At 42.3% G+C, this 20,401-nt stretch overlaps 1 non-coding gene across 1 annotated transcript; it reads left to right on the top strand.

The window, feature by feature from the left end:
• The first annotated feature begins 951 nt into the window (after positions 1–951).
• LOC148917716 (small nucleolar RNA R71) lies at positions 952–1,058 on the top strand. Its single transcript, XR_016126563.1, has one exon. It is a non-coding gene; the product is annotated as a small nucleolar RNA R71 (small nucleolar RNA).
• Positions 1,059–20,401: the final 19,343 nt, after the last annotated feature.

The following is a 20,401-nucleotide window of genomic DNA, read 5'->3' as shown; positions in this document are numbered from 1 at the left end:
CTTTCGAGCACTTTCATTTCACTTTCTTTTTTTCATTTCAACAACAAACCATTTCGAGTGCGTGTGTGGTGCTAGGATTCTATCCTACATCTTAAGTAATTAGCAAGAGGCATTGTTGAATTCGACCTTGCCTTTAGCTAGTTAGTCAGTTTCTTTGTTCGACGTTTTTCTAGCATTCTAAGTAATTTAACTTGGAACCAAGTTACCATTCTTTGTGGGATCGACCTCGTATTTGTATAAGCTATACCATAAACGATTCGTGCACTTGCTAGAATTAAAGTTGCTGTTCTTAATAACTTATTTTAGTTGTTAAGAATTAGCTCAACATGCACTTCTAGCTTGTTCACTGCATTTTGAAGATTTTGATTGGTTTGCATTTGTTGCCCCATGAAATTCTTGAACATGTCTTGCAATTCTCCCATTTGGTCACCTCTTTGCTCTTGCACTCGTTGGGGAGCTTGCTGGAATTGCCTTTGTTGTATTTGAAATCCTGTGGGAGGTCCTTAAGATTGTTGCACATTTGAGTTATTGCTCCACTTGAAATTATGATGATTTCTCCACCCCAAATTGTACATGTTTGAGTAAGGATCATTATTGGGATTCCTTGCTTGAAACAACTGTGTTCTAGCATGTGCTCTACAAAAGATTGATCTTGAACTTCCACTTTGTTTCCTAGAGGGCCAGTCACTACATGTTGAAGCAAAGAACACATAACATCAAGTTTTGCAGCAATTTCATTATTAGTACTTACCTCAGAGACCATAGCTTTCATAGGAGCTCCTCTTCCCTTTATTACGCTCCATTGTTGAGTTAGCAGTCAAGGATTCAAAGAGAGTAAAAGCCTCATCTGCTGTTTTGGTCATTAGTCCTTCTCCACTTGTTGTATCTACCATCATCCTTTCGGAATCAAGCAAACCTACATAGAAAGATTGCATTTGCATCCAACTCTCTATGTTGTGGTGTGGGCCAGAACTTATCATTTCCTTGTACCTCTCCCAACATTCATGAAAAGCTTCTCCTTCCTTTTGTGTGAAACCAAGGATTTCCTTTCTAAACTTGTTAGTGTTTTGAGCCGGAAAAATTTGTAAAAACTTATTAAGCTCTTCCAAGTATGAATTAAAGCATTAGGCAAAGAGTATAACCAAGACTTAGCTTTATCTTTTAAACTGAATGGGAATAGCCTCATCTTAATCTGCTCATCATCAAGGCCTTGAATTTTGATCGTAGCACATATTTCAAAGAATTGCTTAATATGTAAGGATCCTCAGTGGTATTACCATAATAAGTTGGAAGTAGATCAATCATACCACTTTTAAGCTCAAATCTGTCAACTGTGAGTTGAGGATAGACGATGCACAAAGGTTGATCGGTGACTTTGGGAATGGAAAACTCACGCAGGGGTTTTCGAGGTTGGACAACAAGTGCATCCCCTCCTTCAACATTATTGTTGTTGTTCGAAATCTCTGCCATCTTGCTTGAACCTTCAGATTCGTAACTTTAGAGTCGGTAGCGAAGAAGCATAATTCCTCCTCAAACGGAGCGAGCAATAGCGGTTCTTGGCGGCTCGAGGTGAACTTTGCTCATGGTCAGTTCGGACATGCACACACAAGAACTCAATTGGTTACTTTCAATGGAGATAACAACAAAATACAAAATTGAATACTAAAAGAAGACCAGCGAAAAACAAATGAAACAAACAAAAACAAAACAATCAAAGTAATCTAACTATAGCACCATCGTTACCGGTTCCCCGGCAACGGCGCTAAAAACTTGTTGAGTCGATTCCTAACAACTAAAATGAGTTATTAAAAGCAACTTTAATTCTCACAAGTGCACGAACCGTCTATAGTATAGCTTATGTAAATACGAGGTCGATCCCACGGAGAATGGTAACTTGGTTCCAAGTTAAATTACTTAGAATGGTCTTGTGAGTTTGGGTGAACATCCGGGTTTGTTGTAATTATCCCGTTTCAAGGTGTAGCCAGGTTCTGCCGTTCGGCAAATTTCGTTGGAGGTTTTCTACTCAAGATTTTGAAGCTAGGCCAGGTCTTGGCTTGCTAGCGCTACGCTTTGGCAAGCAAGAGTGCAGAATATTTAAGTTTGGTGAGTGAGTTTTGTAGTCCCGATTTCGGCTAGGCCCTTGTCGTTGGCAAAGGTTATTTAGGTGAGGCCTCGCGAAGTGATAAAGAGAAGCAGTCCGGCAAGAGTGGAGCTTGTTGCGATCGGTAAAGCACATCTAGGGTTAATTTGGGAGATCGAGTTGTTGGTTTGAAGCATTGATGAGAGTGAGCTGGCCTGTAGGATCCTTGGCAAGCAGGTTAGGGTCATGCTTTGTGAGCTTCCCTCGATTTTCCCGACACTTTGTCGTTGAGTGGTGAGCACTGCGGAGGTTAGAGGTTCTGGGCTTTCGGTAGGGCATAAGGCATGTAGTTTGAGCACCTTTAGCAAAACTAAGTGTCACGAGCTAGAACCCGATTGCCTTAGGGCTGGGCTTCGATGTGTAGTTGGAAGGAATATTCGGTGTAAAGCTGCCAATTGGGTTTCGGCAAAAGTGGGTTTGGGCTTGGGTGTTTGGCATTCAGTAGTTGGCTTCACAAATTGGCAACTTGGTGTTTTACGTCTTGAAGGAGCTGGGCCCTTTCGTGTGGGACCAAGGCCCTCATTTCGTGCCGGAGCTGGGTAGCCTTCGTTGAGGTAAATACTTGTGAGGCCCTCATCTTCCCAACCTCCTTTTTCGATTTTGTTTTTTTTTTTTTTGAATTCTGGAATTTGAATTTCAAATTGTTGCAGGTACAAGGGATTTGGGAGGGAAGGTGAAAGGGTGCTAGGGTTTCTTGTGTACCCTTGGGACTTTATAAATAGAAACTTGGAGTGACGAAGGTATCACACTTGAGTTATGAGAAAAATTTATAGAAAGTGAGAAGGAGAAAAAGAGATTTCCGGAGAAATACCTCGTGGTGGTGTTGTGGCCAAGGTGATTTCCGGCGTCTCATTCGTGGTGGTGCAAATAAGGTTAGACCTCATTTCCCTTGAATATTTGAATTGAAATGTCCTTTTTGTATGAACATGTTGAAGACTAGGATGAACACCTTGAATATGAGTATGAACATGATGAACATCTTAAACATTGGTATGAACTTGTTGGATGTATGCTTCTAGATTAAAAAGCATGTAGGTGTGCCCTCCTCTTTGTGTTCTTGTGTTTTCAATCCTTCTTGCATGTGCATTAGTTCCTTTTCCTTGTTTCTGCATGTTGTAGATGTTTAAAAGTTCTAGTAAAGAAAGTCATGGCCCCCTACCTTTGGTGGGAAGATCTTGAGTGAAGAGCCCGGCCAATATATTTGTTGAAGAGAGTTCGGTGGAGGTGTAGTAGAGGTATGATAGAAAGTAGGATGGTAGTGCATGAGGGTGAGAGAGGTGAGCCCTCAGTAGATTCTCGGGAGGCTGAGTACAAAGAGATGCAAAGAAATTACAAAGTGTTAGAGGCTGTGGCTGATCGGGTTCTAGCCTTGCCTCATACACCAGAGATGGGCTGGAGCAATCAGGCATCACCATCAAGGTCTGCGGGTATAGCCATGGCTTCAGCTTCAGATAGGGTGGACATACGGGTTGGTGTCCCTTTGGCTAGGCGGAATATTCTTACAGAAGTAAAGTTGGCTGAGCTTCGGACAAATTATAGTGTTCCAGCTTATGTGCTTGGGTTACCCACAGCGGTGATGCGGTCAAATACCTTCGGAGGTTCGGTGATGATTTTTACGGATATGTATTAGCATGGCAGGACTACCGTTGCATCCGGAGTAGGTCGCAGATGATGTTAGCCAAGCTGGGGTATGCAAGGCGGTATAATCCTAACTTTGGCTTCTTACATGGGTTTACATTGCTTGGTGGTTGGCTGGGTTGGGAGCCGACATTTGGCGGTTATGTATCTCTACTCAATCTCAGCGGAGGAAGTTTTGGCTGGAGTGCAGGCCATTTTGAAGGCAAAGGAGAGGTTACTTTATTGGTCACAAGCTTTCTCTGTCTTGGATAGATGCGGTGGTGCACGGCTTATGGTGATTGGGAGTGTCCGCCAGGGAAGACCGTCTCCAGACACATTCCAACCCATTTCCAGTCTATAGGTCCTTAGCCCCATCCTTTAAGACTGATTATTGTTTTGTAGTGTTCGTACTTGTTTGAACTATGGGTTCTCCATTTTTGCTTGTGCAAGTGTAAATGGCTGAGTAGTATCTAACCTTTGGTGCAGGTTTGGTGAAGTGGGGGCCAATCTCCAAGGAGCAAGAGGCGAGGTTGAGAGGGTGAGGTCACTGTTGTCAGAGACTGAGTGTGAGTGTAAAAACTTAGTCAACTAGAAGAATCTGCTTGAGTCCGGCCTTTTGTAAGGGAGTAAGTACTTGGGTCACCTTTGTTGTTTGGCTTCTAATTTCCTTTTTGTAGTTGTGACTAACTTAGCTTTTGATATGCAGTGGCATGTATCATAAAGGGAACCACTAAGGTGGTTGTGGACTTGGATGGCGCCAAGATCGGCAAGCGGCAGGAGTCTCGGCGCTGGATGGGTGGGAAGGGGTTGCGGGCAAGTGACTAGAGCGTCCTAGAGATGATGATAAAGGCACAGTTCTGATGTCTGGGAAAGTAGAAGTCTTTGAAGGAAGCTCAACTGAAGTGTGATGGGAGCAGTAGGAGCTTCCTCCCTTTGACACAGGCGCCGGCCAGACTCCCCTTGGTATGGAGGAGCGTTTATGCCGAGGTGGAAAGATGGACTTCTCTGAGGCTGCGTCGGCGAAGAAGAGGTGAACCTTGCCATGCATCGTGAAAGTTCCTTGGTGAGCGTCTTCTTGGAAGGCATGAAGTGTGACCAGGGTTCGGCGAGGACACCACACTTCCTGTGATCGGGCCTAAAGGCGTTTCTTACCCATGCCTATGTAAGTTGTCTTGCTTTATGAATTTGTTCTTATCATTCTAGTTTGCCTTTGAGTGATGATGCTTTGAGTTGCAGGCCTATGGCGGATATACGTGAACATGGCCAAGGCGAGATAGGAAATCGAGAGGTTGAATAGGCGCAATGGGATGGCCAGGACAAGGCAGGAGGCCGAGGAGGCCATCAGAGAGAAGAACGCCTGCTTTGTTGCGAGGCGGCGTTTAGAGAGAGGTGGAGGGTGAAGCGGTCGAGGGCGAGGGATTGCTGCTCAGTCGAGTGGAGCGAGAAGAAGGCCGAAGAGATAGCTACAGAGCCAAGCGATCGGAGTCATTTAGAGTTGGAGGAGGTGAGCTACATCATGGATCGGATGGTGGCTGTCACGGTTGAGTTGGGAGGAGGTTAGCGAGGTTCAACCCTTCGGTGTAGATTAAGTTTGATACGAGTGGCGAGCCTCCTTCACCTAGTCCTACCATCGATGCCACTCCAGAGCCAGAGCCAACTACCACAGATGCCGTCCACCAGAGTCTTGAAGCGTTGCCTTCGTTATGTAATATAGTTATTTTGATTTGCTATGATATTTGACTTGTGTTGTCATTTAATATCAGTTGTGCTATCGAAATGATAATCATGTGATTGATGAGAAGTAGCGAGTCGAGCGTTTCATTAAGTAGGTGCAGAAGGCAAAGTGCGAGTCATGGCTCAAACCAAAGTATAAGAAAACATAATGTCCTAGGGTCTAGGCATGTTTACTTATAGAAGTACTTGAGATGATCAGCGTTCCAAGGATGTGGCAAGATCTTGCCCTTGGGATCACGCAATGTCATTGGGTCGCGGACTTTGGTAACCTCAGGACCTTCGAGTAGGGCCCAAGGTACCTTTAGTAGGGTTCTTGGTGGCCAGGAAACCTTCGCATGACCTAATCCTAATCTTGAAAGCCGCGGGATTTGACCGAGTCATAGTACTAGCGTCTGTTGTTTATACCCGACTTGCATGTTATGCGTGACTTGCATGTTGGATTAGTCACGAGGTGTCAATAAAGTCAAGGTTGGGGCTAGGCTGCTCGTCATTGGCTTCGGCCTCATAAGTGGAGGTTGGTATGTAGGCTTGCCAATCTCACTTTGGTGCCATGGCTGATTACCAAAGGAAAGAAGAAGCGTGTTTCTCTGTTGGAGTCTGAGAAGGTGGTGCGGTAGGACCAGAGAACTTTTGGGAGTAGCTCTAGCTAGCAACTCTTTGCTTTGTCAAGCTTGGTCTTCAGAGTTTTTTTGATGATCTTGTTCACAGCTTCAACCTGGCCATTGTACTGAGGATGGGTTGGGGAGGCGAAATAAAGACGTATCTTGAGGTTGGAACAAAATTGTTTGAACTTGGCATTGTCAAATTGTTGGCCATTGTCTATGACGATGGTGTTGGGGATGCCGAAGCGACATACGATATTTTGCCAAACAAAAGTTTCGATACAGGCTGCAGTGATGGTGGCTAAGGCTTCAGCTTCGGCCCACTTGGTGAAATAGTCCACAGCCACGACTGCATATTTCACCTGGCCCTTGCCCTCAGGCATAGGTCCAATGAGGTCAAGTCCCCATTGGGCAAATGGCCAAGGGCTGACCATGCCTGTCAATGGTTCAGCGGGAAGTTGTGAGATGTTGGCAAATCGCTAACACATATACGGGTGACACGGGCATCAGTGTGAAGTGAAGGCGAGTATCCTTGCCTAATGGCGTTGTGTGCTAGTGGCGCGCTGAGTGATTACCCACAGATGCCTTCATGAATTTCGAAGGACATAATTACCTTCCTCTAAATTCGGGCACGAAGGTAAGGAGGCTGAAGCCAACATATGAAGCGCCATAGATGATCAAGTATCGAGCGGGCGATAACAAATCGGCAGCGCTTCAGCGGGATCGGCGAGTAGTGTGCAGTTAAAAAATTGAATGATGAGGTCCATCCACGTGGGGCTGTGATCAATGGTAGATGGTGGTGCTTGTGTCTTTGGGCTGGTCAAAAAATCGGCGTGGATGTTGCGACTGTGCCTGTTCCCAGGCGAGCTAGCCTAGCCAATGCTGTGACATGGTTGTTCTCGAGTGTGGTGCCAGCTTATAAGATGAGCGTCGAATGTTGCAAGCAAGTGGCGGGTATCTTTGGTAGGCTGTCATAGAGATGTCTTTAGCGTGAAGTCTTGGTTGACTTGATGGACAGGTTGTAGTCGTTGAATATTTGAATTTGCTTGCATCTCCTTAGCTGAGGCGAAGGCAGCTAGAAGTGCCGTGAGTCATTGTTTGAGGTGTGGAATTTGAAGCGGAGGGCATACTCAAGAACAACCTTGTTTGGGGAGATGAGAACGAGGCTGGCCCCACATCCTTGGGCATTGGATGAGCCATTCACATATAAGTCCACAAGGGTGGAGTCAGTCGAGTTGCCCTAACTGGCGGCGTGGAGGCTGGCTCAAAGGAAGATTAGGTTTCATTATGATCTGGTAGTGGCCAAACCACAGGGTTACGTGAATTATGATATGAAGTCAACTATGACCGGCCCTTTGTAGGTAGGCGGGAGTGAATATCAAATTCACAAGTTCAATAGCCCTTAACCAACCTCAAGAAGTCTCGCACCGCACTTACTTTGGCGGTTGGTTGGTTAAGACATGGATGGTGTGAGCTTGGAAGTATGGTCGGAGGCATCTAGTTGAGACTACCAGTGCGAGGCCATCTTGTAATGCTTTGCTAACATAATGTACTGGGTGCTCAGCACTTTCCTTTGGCCGGATGAGCACAGAGCTAATCGCCATAGTCGAGACGGAGAGATAAATCATGAGGATGTCTCCAGGCTCAAGGGTTGACAATAAAGGGGCCCGGCTCATATACTCCTTGAGCTCGCTGAAGGCCTTGTCACACTCAGCAGTCCAAGTAATGCTTCGTTTGCTACCCTTAAGTGCTTTGAAGAATGGGGCTGCTGATCATAGCCTTGAAGATGAATCTGGTCGAGGCTCTCGACCTGCCCGTAAGGCTCTAAATGTCCTTGACCATCTTAGGGATCGTCATGTCTAAGATGGCCTGGATCTTCTCTTGATTTGCCTCAATACCTCTCTGGCGATCATGAATCAAGGAATTTTTAAAGCCACAGATGCACACTTGGTGGGGTTGAGCTGCATTCTATACTTCTTCAAGATGGTGAACATGGTAGAGAGGTTAGGGATGTGCTGGTCAACAGTTCGACTCTTGACTAGCATGTCATCAACATAAACCTCCGTGGTGTTGCTAATCGGTGGGGCGAAGAGGCTGTTCACCAGGCGGTGATAAGTAGCCCCAGCGTTCTTGAGGCCGAAAGGCATCACCTTATAGCAATATAGACCACGATCCGTGATGAAGGAGGTGTGGGTTTGGTCGTCAGGGTGCATGAAGATTTGGTTGTATCCAGAGTAAGCATCCATGAAGCTAAGGAGGGCATGGCTAGTTGTGGCGTCCACCAGCTGGTCAATGCGGGGTGAAAGCTATCCTTGGGCAGGCCCGATTAAGATTAGTGTAGTCCATGCGATTCTACGCCACCTTTTTGGTTACAAACCATCACCATATTAACCCGGCCAAGTGGGATAGTCCATTTCCTTGATAAATCCATGGCACTCATTATCCATCTACGCCCTCATGGCCTCATACCGCTCTAGGTAAATGCATACAGCGGGATTAATGCAGCCGATGGGAGATGATGTCGGTGATATGCCAAACATGTCATTGTAAGACCCGGAAAAGACCTGAGTTGAGCGGAGGAAGGAGCGAGATTAGCGAAGCGCTCGGTGGGATGCGTCGGTTTGTCGATTAGGATGTCATCAGAAGTGACCAGTTCAAGGTCTTCCACGAGTTCAGCCGCTAGGTAATGATTCCTCCAGGGTCTTGGTCGTTGATGCCGGCTCGAGGCTTAGGGCTGGAATTCTGGAGCCTCACCCATATGTTAGCGATTGGTAGATTTATTTGCTTGAGCGTAGTAGCCGGGCGCCAAGTTGGTCACCACGCGCATCGATATGTCTGTAGGGCGTAGGAATTTCAACAGCAACATATGTGTGGAAATGAAAACCTTTATTTAGGCCATGGCGGGCGCCTAAGGATGACGTTGTAAGTACATTGTGATCAACAATGAGGAAGGAGTGACCATTGCCTGGCGAGGTGCATCAATAGAATAGGGAGATAGATGCTTCTAATGGGTTGGACAACATCAGGAAGCTCACCATGGGTATGATGCTTGGTCAAGCAAGTCGCGACAAGATCTAGAGAGCTAAAGGCATCAACAAACATCCTGCTGACCGAGTTGCCAATGTCCACCAAGATCATGTAACAGGAAGTTAGAAATGTCAGCGCGAATGATTGGGTCATCATGGGGGAGAATGACACCACGCTCCTCTTCCTCGTAGAAGGTAATGGGAGCCGACCTAATTTTGTGTCTTTGAGGCGTCCACCTTTCGATCTTGAGAACTGAGCGCGCTATATGGAGCGGACATAATGTTTGATGGAGTTGTTGGAGGTTCCAGCCATGGTAGGACCACCACTGATGGTTGAGATCATGTTGATTTGCCGTTGGTGAGGGTTAGGTGGAGAGGGTGAGAGATGGTGCACATATTTGTCTAGCTTGCCCTCACGGATGAGGCCTTCAATGATGTTACGCAAGGCAACACAAGATTCGGTATCATGGCCACCGAGCTGATGAAAGCGACAGAAAACACTAGTGTTGGGCATAGACTTGCTACCTAGTCTCCGGGGGGGAGGCTTGGGTATGATAGGTGCCTCATGCACCAGGACATTCTCGTAGGTGGTATTGAGGGTGGTGAAGACCTCGAACCTAGGCTTGGGTGTGAAGGGGAGTGGCACCAGATCACTTGTCCTGGGAGGGTTGCTTCCACTAGACTAATGGTGGTTGCCATGTCTGCCACGCTTGCTATTGCTGAAGGTATGCTGATAGCTATCCTTCCTTTTTGGGTGCTAGGCACCCTAGGTACTTGGTGTGGGGGCAGAATGTTGAGATGGGGCAGGGTGGAGTGCTGAGCGGTGGAGGATCGGCAAAGTGTTACGTGCGGGGGTGGCTGGGCCACGCTTGGGATTGAAGTACTCAGCCTAGGCATGGTACTGCACCTTCATTAGTTCAATATGTGTTCCAAGGGTTCTTGTGGACTGAGGTGCAGGAGTGGACTCGTGGAGACCACTCTTAAGCACCAAAGCGTATGAGTCATTAGTCTCTGGGCAGCGGGAGTATTCTGGCTGGCTGGACTTGCTCTCTCAGTGGCTCGTCCTCACCTGCAGAAGCATGTACAGGTCGTTGGCGAGTACAAGCGGTCGATCTGGATCATGAAATGGTCAGAAGGCATGCTTGGTACATCAAATGAGTTGATGGTGAGGGTTCAGCCAGTAAACCAATTCAAGGCCATGCCTGGGGTGGAAGGAAGAGGCACATGCCTTCATCGGTGAGAGCCCTTGCACCCAGGCGGACTGGAAAGAATGTATGTGGTGAGAGGATGCTCGTGCCCGATGTAGAAGCGTCACAGAATGGTGGGATGTCTTTCGTTGTAGTAATTAAGGATGCGTTGATGAAGGGCCAGGTCGTGGCCGCCTAGAGGGCTGTGACTGCGGTGTTGCTCATTCTCCAAGCGCGAACCTTCTCGAAAGCCTCATGGCAGGTCGGCATAGGGGAGGGGCTTAGGTGCTGAAGGCCTGAGGTGTGGGTGGCCAGGGGTTGGGTAAGGTTCATATTCTTCGAACACCTCAGTGTGATAAGACTCGTAGTCTTCTGAATAGTAATGCCCCCAGTTCTCCGCGTCACCTGCACCTTCCCTAGCTGGTAGGTGATTGGGCTTCGGTGGGGGGCCTAGGTGTGCCACCTTTGGGTATTTGGGCTTAACGGATATAGGGATAGGGTCTGTCTGAAGGTCCAAGCGATAAGGTCATAATTTCACACATTTGCAAGCCTTCTTTGCTTAGTAATTTTGTTTAGCTTATCTTTATTTCGAGTCTCTTACCTATTTCTTTATGTTTTGTAGGTTAAGACAGCAAGAGATCACATTTGATGCAATCCATGCTTGTTAAGGACTGATTGGGATAAGAGGAATATGAGCTTAAAGACAAAACCAATTTGAGCCACACTCATTGTCAGTCCAGTTTCGTAGGTCATCTTGCAGGCCTCATTTCAGCAACTTGCATAGGTCGGATGAGGAGACATCCTTGATAGAAGTTGTTCCCATGGGTGTCTATTATAACATATCCTACTTTCAGCCCAATTGGATAAATCTGGAGCCCTCAGCATGTCAAAGACTGAACTGAGTTCACAGAAATGTCATGTTGGCTACCATCACATTTAATGTGGCTACATCCCTAGAGCCATGTTCTACACATGGGCAGCCACACATGGTAGTCAAATCAGCTCAGGAACTCAGAAGGATGAACAAAAGTCAAGCTTTCCATAAAGAAACCATACCAAAGCATGTATGTGGCAGCTGGAGTAGTTGGCAAGTATGTCAGCTAGAGCAGTGGGCAAGTATGGGCAGCTGGAGTAGTTGAGAGCAGCTAAGAGAGGTGTGCTTCACTAGCCAAAGGGGAGGACGAAATTGCACTCTATAAATAGAGAGCTACACACTCATTCAAGATGGAGATAGAGAGGCAGAAATACACATTCACTTCATCCATTACTCTCACACACACATTCAAATTCACCACAAAGAGAGAAGAGAGCTTGGAGCTGTCCTAGGAACTACTTTGCTGCCATCTAGTTCTTCTCTTCTCTTTATTCTATCTATGTATTTCTTATTTTCTTTATTCATAGTTATGTCTAACTAATCAATTTAGTTAGGCTTAGGATGAAGCCCTAGTCATGAATATTCAATGTTATGGATGATTTTATAGTTAATTGATTTCCTTACTTTCATTATCAAGTTGTTAATCTCCAGTTTATTATGTGCTTGATGTATATTTTCTTGGAGTAGCTGACTAGGATTTTATGCATCTAGCACAGGTTGGGAAGGGGTTTAGATTCACCAATTCTACTCTCCTTTCACAAGCAACACAAGAATGGCCTAAGAATCATTCAAGGGGTTAATAACCATAGGTTGACTAGGACAGATACCATGTTCTACGACTTGTGTGATTATCATATTCTCATGGAGCTTAATGACTCTTGTATGCTTTATTCTAAGTAGATACCATGCTTAGGTTGCGTATTAGAGATCAGGTGTTGTGTTGATACCATGCACAATTACATGCCTTAGGAGAATCATGCATCCTGCACCTAGATACCATAGGCTTGTATGCGATAATCTATTGTTGATGAAGCTTGAGTCAATTTCTATGTATTCATAACTTGGATAGGAAAACTAGTGGTGGATTCCAAGGCTCTAACACCTCTCAATTATTGTTTCACAATCTCTTAATTGCAGCCAGTGTTTACTTTCGAGTACTTTCATTTCACTTTCTTCTTTTCATTTCAACAAAAAAAAACCCCCATTTCGAGTGCGTGTGTGGTGCTAGCATTCTCTCCTAGACCTTGAGTAATTAGCAAGAGGCATTGTTGAATTCAACCTTGCCTTTAGCTAGTTAGTCAGTTTCTTTGTTCTACGTTTTTCTAGCATTCTAAGTAATTTAACTTGGAACCAAGTTACCATTCTCCATGGGATCGACCTCGTATTTACATAAGCTATACTATAAACGGTTCGTGTACTTGAGAGAATTAAAGTTGCTGTTCTTAATAACTCATTTTAGTTGTTAAGGATAGGCTCAACACCAAGATACGGTCCTTGCAATCCTTGTAGACCTTCGCCGGTTCATGGGGCTGATCTTTCGGTGGGGAGATGTGAAGGAGCCGCGACCTCATTGTCTCTAGGTAAAGAGGGCCTTTACCCTTGCCAGGGCCTAGGATGGACAGGCGCTGTGGTGAGAGGGCAATTGGGTGGCTTGGTGAGTGTGGTCAACATCTGGGTAAACTCAAGTTGGGAACCCGGGGCCTGAGCCTTCTCCCAATTACGCTTCAGGGTGTGGTAGTCATACTCGAGCTCAACGTTCTTGGCATGAAGATGGTCGCTATTTCTTGGACATCTTGGTGAATCTAGCGCGGAAGAGCTCCACCTCTGCACTGAAGATTGACATCTGCCGAAGGTTTCCTTAGGGAGGTACCCTAGCGGGGGTATGGTGCGGAGTGTCATGGCTATCCTCGGTAAGCATAGCAAAGTGTGGAGTGAAGAAGAAGCGACGGGGCGAATAGGAGAAGGAGCCGGTGGGCTGGTATAGAAAAATGGGATTCAAGTATCGTTTCCCATGACAGCGCCAACTGTTGATGCTCTTTTTGGAGAAGGTCAACTTAGAAAGGGGTTTGTCTTCAGGTGGAGAAGATGTGGACCTTCAATAAGGGCTAGCTGCGAGAAGACAAAGTAGGAGAAGCGATCATTAAGCGGACACGGTGTGGTGCGGCGAAGGCTCTCCGATGCTTAAGTCAACTAAGAGTAGTAACTTTAGCAGAGTAACAGTAAAAGGTAAGAAAGTAGTTACCATTTTTATTAGGGTACTGTTCCCTATTTATAGGGAAGTGAAAGTGGGAGGTTTGTGTAGAATTTCGATGTGGGACTTTGTGCAAGTCGCTGTGATAGTGACATGTGTCCTGGAGATTAGGTTTGGCAGTTTGAGAGCTTCGGCAGTCGGGAGCTTCGGTAGGTGTCTGGCACCTTGGAAGAGTGTCTTCCTTCTGCAGGGGAGGAGGTGTGGCTACCTTGGTGCTAGTTGTTTTGAGACTGGATATGTTCGGTTGATTATGGTATAAACAAACCCAGTTGAGATATTCTGTTTCCTTATTTAGAAACACAAATTTCAATTTTCTCATAAACCAAACAGAGCATAAAGCTATTCCATTTTTGCTAAACTTTTTTTATTTTTTACTTTTTTATTTTTATTTTTATAACATTTCAGAAGGGTAAGTCAAAAATGGACGGAACAGAGAAATTGAAAGGTTCACAATCACATCAGAGGCACCATAGCCATAGCAGAAGCATAAGCAGGAGTGTTAGCAGAGCAAGTTGGAGCATGGAAGAAGTTGGAGCAGAACAGAGATGTGAAAAACAAAAACTAGCTTAAGTCGCTGTCTTGGTGAGGATAGTAGAAGGCTTGTGATTCAAGCCGAATACTAATTCATGAGTTCTATATCCAATCTTAACTTTATTTTATTGTTTTGTTTTTGGGGATATATATTCCATCATGCTTGTATGTATAATTGTCTCATGAAGGCTTGCTTAATATTGTGTCTCCTTCATTAATTTCTTAAGGGACAAACAAATTAGGTCAAGAAAAGAACTTTCAGGCTGCTCTTTTACTGTAAAGGGAATCAAATTGGAGCATATTAATTAATTAATTAATTAATTTGCTCATGTGTTTTAATTAATTTCAAGGTTGGGATCAGACTTCCAACAATGGAAGTTAGGTTTGAGCATTTGACAGTTGAAGCTGATTGCCATGTCGGCACAAGAGCTCTTCTCACCCTCCCAAATATTGCTCGGAACATTGCAGAATCAGCTCTTGGCTTAATTGGGATTAGATTGGCTAAGAGAACAAATTTAACAATTCTCAAAAATGCCTATGGCATTATTAAACCATCAAGGTAAGGTTTACAGTAACTAATAAGGAGTTTATTCCAAATTAATAATTAGATGAGGTCATTAGTTATTGATTTTGATTGCTTAGAGTTTTTGTAACTTTTTTTTTTTTTTTTTTTTGGGTTGTAGGATGGCCCTTTTACTAGGTCCCCATCCCGGGAAAACAACCCTTTTACTGGCACTAGCTGGGAAATTGGACCCAGGCTTGAAGGTCAGGGGTAAAAAGACACAGTTAATAAAATAGGGTTTATTAGAATAATAATAATAACTTTTTTTAATTATTTATTATTTTTAAATACTGAACAGGTTAAAGGAGAAATCACTTATAATGAGTACAGGTTGAATGAATTTGTGCCGCAGAAGATATATACATATATTAGCCAAAATGATGTTCATGTCGGAGTTATGACAATTTCTCCTGTACCTGCTCTGCTTCCTTTATAATTGTTTGTTGTTGTTGGTACAAGTCAGGTGGCTGTCTTTTTTTTTCACTCCTTTTCTATTCTTTCTTCCCCTAAAAATATATCTCAATAATTTTATCTCTAATTCGGTAAAAAACCTAAACTTGGGGTTACTCCCCTGTTATTTTCAAATTTCACACACGGTAAAAACACCTGAACTCGCTTGTCAATCCACTCACACACTTCGTCTGATGGAGCGTGCGTAATACGCGTTCGGTGTGAGGGTGGGGAAATCGCTGTCTGAAACGAGTTTGTAAACTTTCCAAGAATAAGGCTTACGGTTAGGGCTGCGAAGACCGATACAAACAAAGGTATGTTATCATATTGAGCTTCTGCATTTCTTTTTTCTCGAGAATTTTGATAGAGTGGAAGTGGATTATGATGAGAGCTTTTGGGGATTTATGGTTACTATTTTTGTTTCTTTTGCTGTGGAACCTCAGATACCCGATAAGGCACTGAATAAGAGTGGTTCGAGCTTCAATCAGCTTCTTGGTATTAAAGGAGCTTCTCAAGAAACTGTAAGTCGTCAAATGTTGGTTCATTATTTAAGTTTTAGTACCTTTTCTCTGTGCTCGGAATTTAGTTTCTTCAGATGATGCTAGAATCTTAAATTAACATGATTAAGGCGGATAATCAGAGTTTCATATTTTTAGTTGAAATGCATCTTGTAGTAAAATTTAAGTTGACAGGGTTGTAGTTGCAAGAAAAGATAACACAAGATTTGAATATGTGGTTTGAACTGTACAGAATAAATGGAAGATTCGTCTTCATCTGGATTGGACTACGTTTGCTTTCTAATAATTAGACTGTAATGAATTAATTACCTGAAAAAGATCTCCAATGTAAACGATAAGTGCATCTGGATTGGGTTTCACAGCAACCCATTTGGAATCTTTCATGAGCTGAAGTCCTCCTACTTGGTCTTGGCAAAGAATTGTGAGGAAATCACTGTCAGTGTGAGGCAACTAGCCAAACATCTCTAGGGATATTGGACAAGCCGGGTAGCGATTCAATCGAAGAAAGCAAGTGCTGGAGTCACAAATGTCTTCTAATGATTCCTTTGGGTGTCCTAGATTGTTCACTAGAATCCCATCAAGCAACTTTGCCAGGTTTGACATGGCTGCTGCAAATCCCTCCATCACTCCCCTGTTGCAACAAAAGAAGAAGCTGCATTGCCTACTGTATACAAGGCAACTTGTGCATTTACACTTACTTTTAGAGGGACCAGTTTCCCACATGCCACACACAAGTTGTAGAGGTTGATCTTCTTTTTTGGGGGGTTCCAGAATGTTATACAGGTAGCTAGATAGAATTAATCATGTGGCATGTGTGGCATGTGCCTTGTCTTTTTTTTTTTTTTTAAGTAACTGTATAGGACTTACATTCAAATTGATGGGCTAGGTCAATTCTACTTTTACTTTGAGGATGGATTTGTTGATTATCAGATTAATTAATTTACTTGTATGGCACTGGCAATGTTTTTAAATCTTAATTAGCTTTGATTTAATATTGAGGGGGAAGATGGAGGAAGAAAGGCAGCTTCAAAATTAAACAAGAACATCAAAAAAATGTACCTGAGATAAAAACAACCACCAAACATCTATGATCATTGATGCTTAAAACTAGAAATAACATCAGCATTTATATAAAAACCAGTATTATTGGAGGTTTTTCACGTCCACAAAATAGAAAAAGCGATGACATATAACATAATTCGCAACAACCATATTTGTTTCTGCGATGCTGTAATTGATAATACGCATCAATATAGTAGATACCACTGATGCTGTAATACCTCTTTAGCCTCTTCCCTTTTGAAACTACTAATGTTGTTTCAAGTTTAGGTGTCAGAAGTCAATGTTTATTTGGCACACGGAAATCATTTACGCATCAGATTTTACCAAAATCCGATGTTGTAACTATAAAAAGGCCACGGATAATATCTGTTGCCTATTACATATTAATAGGCAACACGCTTGAATACCACGGTATTTATGGGTAATAGGCAACGGACTTTATCCGTTGCTAAAGGCCTTTTTTGGCTTAGTGTGTATTGCATAGTTTTAGCCATTGTATTTCACTCAAAACTCACCAAATGACTCCTCCCACAACATTATGATGTTCCCAAAGTTTTGGACTCAATCCGATATCGATTGGTCCATGAAATTGGACAATTCAGGTTCATACGAAGTTCGTTTTGAAATTGAGTGGTTGGTGTATTTGTTGGTTATTTTTAACAACAATATTTAAACCTTGCAAGTGCACAAATCAAATGATAGTATAGTAAGCAAGCAAGGGTCATTCCCACAGAGATTGTAATCTAGAGAGATGTTTATCAATGTCACGCAACGAAAACACAAGGACTTCCACACACACGCCAACACCAAGGGGGGTTTTTATTTGATTTTGTGAATAAAACAAAATAAGGAAAACAAAACAAAACAGAATTTAAATTAGAGTTTAAGAGAAATTGGTTTATAATCAATCAAGAACAATAGCTAGGACTCACTATCCACCTCTAACCAATCAATCAATTCATAAACAACAATAGATAATCAATTTCTAGCAATCATATGATGACGACACTCACAACAAGATCATGGCATTTGACTCGAGTTGTATGATTCTCTCTTAAGTGCATGTAAAGTGTATGGCATTTACATCAATACGTGTATTCTTAATTGAAATCTAGTATGGCATTTACTCAAATTAACAATCAAGAATCCATTAAGATCAAAGAGAATATGAGTGTCACAAAAACCCTAAAACATGGCATTTGTTATTAGGAATTCAAGAATCGATTTCTCATAACTAGTTCTTAACCCAATTATTCGTTGCAAACAAGAACACATTCAATAAGGCAATTGACCTATGTTCTACAACAATTTAATTCCAATACATGCTTCAAAGTTAGCTACTCAAAGAAACAAAATATCAGAATTCACATAACATAGAGAAACCGAAATCATCACGCTTGTAGAAACTGAAAATCCATTCAAACTTGTTTATAGAATTGAAATCATGTTTAGGGCTTCAAGATTAAGCCCTAACTAACAAGAAATTAGTTACTCATGCTCTTGGATGAACTCAAAAATAAATACATAAGAACTGAAACTTAAAAGAAGAAAGGAAAAGAAAGAACTCGTTGGCAGCTTTCTCCTCTTACGCGGTTGATCCCTTTTGGACGTGAATCTGTATCTGGGGCCTTGGCTGGCCTTTTATATCACTTATATCAGAGTTCTAAAACCCTAAAATTGACTGACAAGTCGTCCAAGAAGTCTTGGTAAACAAGGAATCCAAATAGGAAAGTAAAAATCACAATTCCTAACTCCACAGGGAAATACAGCTCAGCCCAATTGTCACACGATTTGGGGATCTTCGGCCTTGCAGAAAAATCATTAAAAATATATTTTAGAAAGATAAATGTCTTATCTTTCCAACCATATATAGCACGTAACTTGGAAAATTCGGGAAGGCTTCCATTTCTTCACATTCACGTAACATGTATGAAACTGTCTTGTCTGCACGTGGGCTAACTTTACTTGTAATACTGTACCAATTGGCTTGGTAGAAAATTCTAGAAAAATCACAGATTGAACTTCAAGATGTTAGCTTTCATCTCCAATTGGCCTTGCTCTAAAATTCCTCCGAAAAGTTGATTTTTCCTTAAAAAGCTTCTAAGAGCGCAGAAAAGCTGAAAATCAGAAAAGTAAAGTAATAAGCCTTTTTAAATCTAATTCTCCTACAAAACCTAAGTAAAAAGAGTACATAAATGAGTATATTTATGGACTTATCAAAACACCCACAACTTAGATTTTGCTAGTCCTCGAGCAAAACAAAACGGAAAATAAAAACAAAAAAAACAACGACTCAAAACAAACAAACAACTAAATTCCCAATATTGATCTCAGAGATAATCACCAACGGTTAACTCACTTCAAAGAAATAAGCAACATTAACTCAAGACATTATCAAAGGGTTAACCAAACTTTAATTGAACAACTTGGAGTGTCGTGTGTGAAATAGCCAACATTAATATAACCACAACTTAAGCTTCACAAAAGTTAAATAACCAAATAAGAACAAGCTTTAACTTCAATTCTCACCAAGGATGTTCACTCCAATGAAAACACTCGAAATTTGACTAGGTAATGTCACTCATGTATGTGAGAAGAATCAAAGCAATAGGATGTACTCACATAATTGAAATAAAAGGCACAAGACATGAATAAAAGATCTCATGGGAAGATATCGCATACTTGAAAATATTTAAACCATCCGACCATAGTCCTTCCACACCTATTCTCCACCTGAGGAATCACACTTCTCCTTGGATCAAGTAGGACTTTCACTAAGGTTGAAATAGGGCTTAGGGTGATGGGTGAAACAAGAAAAAGATATGGATGAACAAACGAAGTCTAAGGGCTAAGTAAAGCTTTCCATGAAATTATAACATCTTGCACTTTAGCACACAATTTTATCTTGATACTGTCTTAAATATTTTTTTTTTTTTTTTACTTTTTTTTTTCTAACTCCATTAGCTTTCTAATCAACCCATGTAACAAGTGTTAGGCCAATAACTCCCAAGCTAAATAGCTTTAGGGTATTAAGTGTAAAACACTCCTCGGGCTTAAAAACTCGAGTTGAAAGGCTTCGGAATCATACTTTCTTTTTTCTTCTTCTTTTTTTTCTTTTTGAAACAGTATCATATACACATGATTGAACATTTTGTGCAATTCTCCCTTAACCATGAAAGTGCTCTACAAAGCTCCTTAAAAGGGTGTAGGATAAATATACAAAAGGTTAAGGTGAGGAGAATTGGGTAAAGAATGATAAAGGCTTACATAGAAGGCACAAGGGGTTGACTAGGGATAAAATTGATATGGGTTGGCTAGAAAGGCTCAAACGAATGAAACAAGGCCTATATCACTTCCTGGGATCCATGTGGTTCATGAAATATGCCTCAAATAAATAATGAAAGTAGTTCTAGCAAACAATTTAAACATCCTCAAGTATTTGGCCAAAACAAAGAATAATGAGATCACAACGACTTGTAGGCGAGAAAATTATAGAATAGTATATAACACTCAAGAAAGAAAGAGATAGGCTCAAAAGCTCACATAATAAGGGTTGTATAAGTCTACACTAGCCTTATTTGGGAATTTAAATCATGTGAACTCCAATCGAAAATCATATTAATATGGCTATGTGCAAAAAGATTTACCAAGTCTAATCACAAGAATAAGGCTAACACAAAGATAATGTAAAGAATTATTGTCATGCTCACAACTTCTTGAAAGTAACTTGTAAATAAAATTCAATCTCATCATAGAATTGGGAAGTGACTACTACAAACAAATAAAAACAAGACTCAAAGTAAAAGAAAATATTTTTTGATTTTATGACATTTTTCTGATTTTTTTA

The sequence above is a fragment of the Prunus mume genome, linkage group LG4, assembly GCF_029339155.1.
Source record: "Prunus mume cultivar Tortuosa linkage group LG4, ASM2933915v1, whole genome shotgun sequence".
Lineage (NCBI taxonomy): Eukaryota > Viridiplantae > Streptophyta > Magnoliopsida > Rosales > Rosaceae > Prunus > Prunus mume.
Note: the sequence above shows the minus strand (reverse complement) of the source record. Positions and strands in the feature narration are given on the sequence as shown.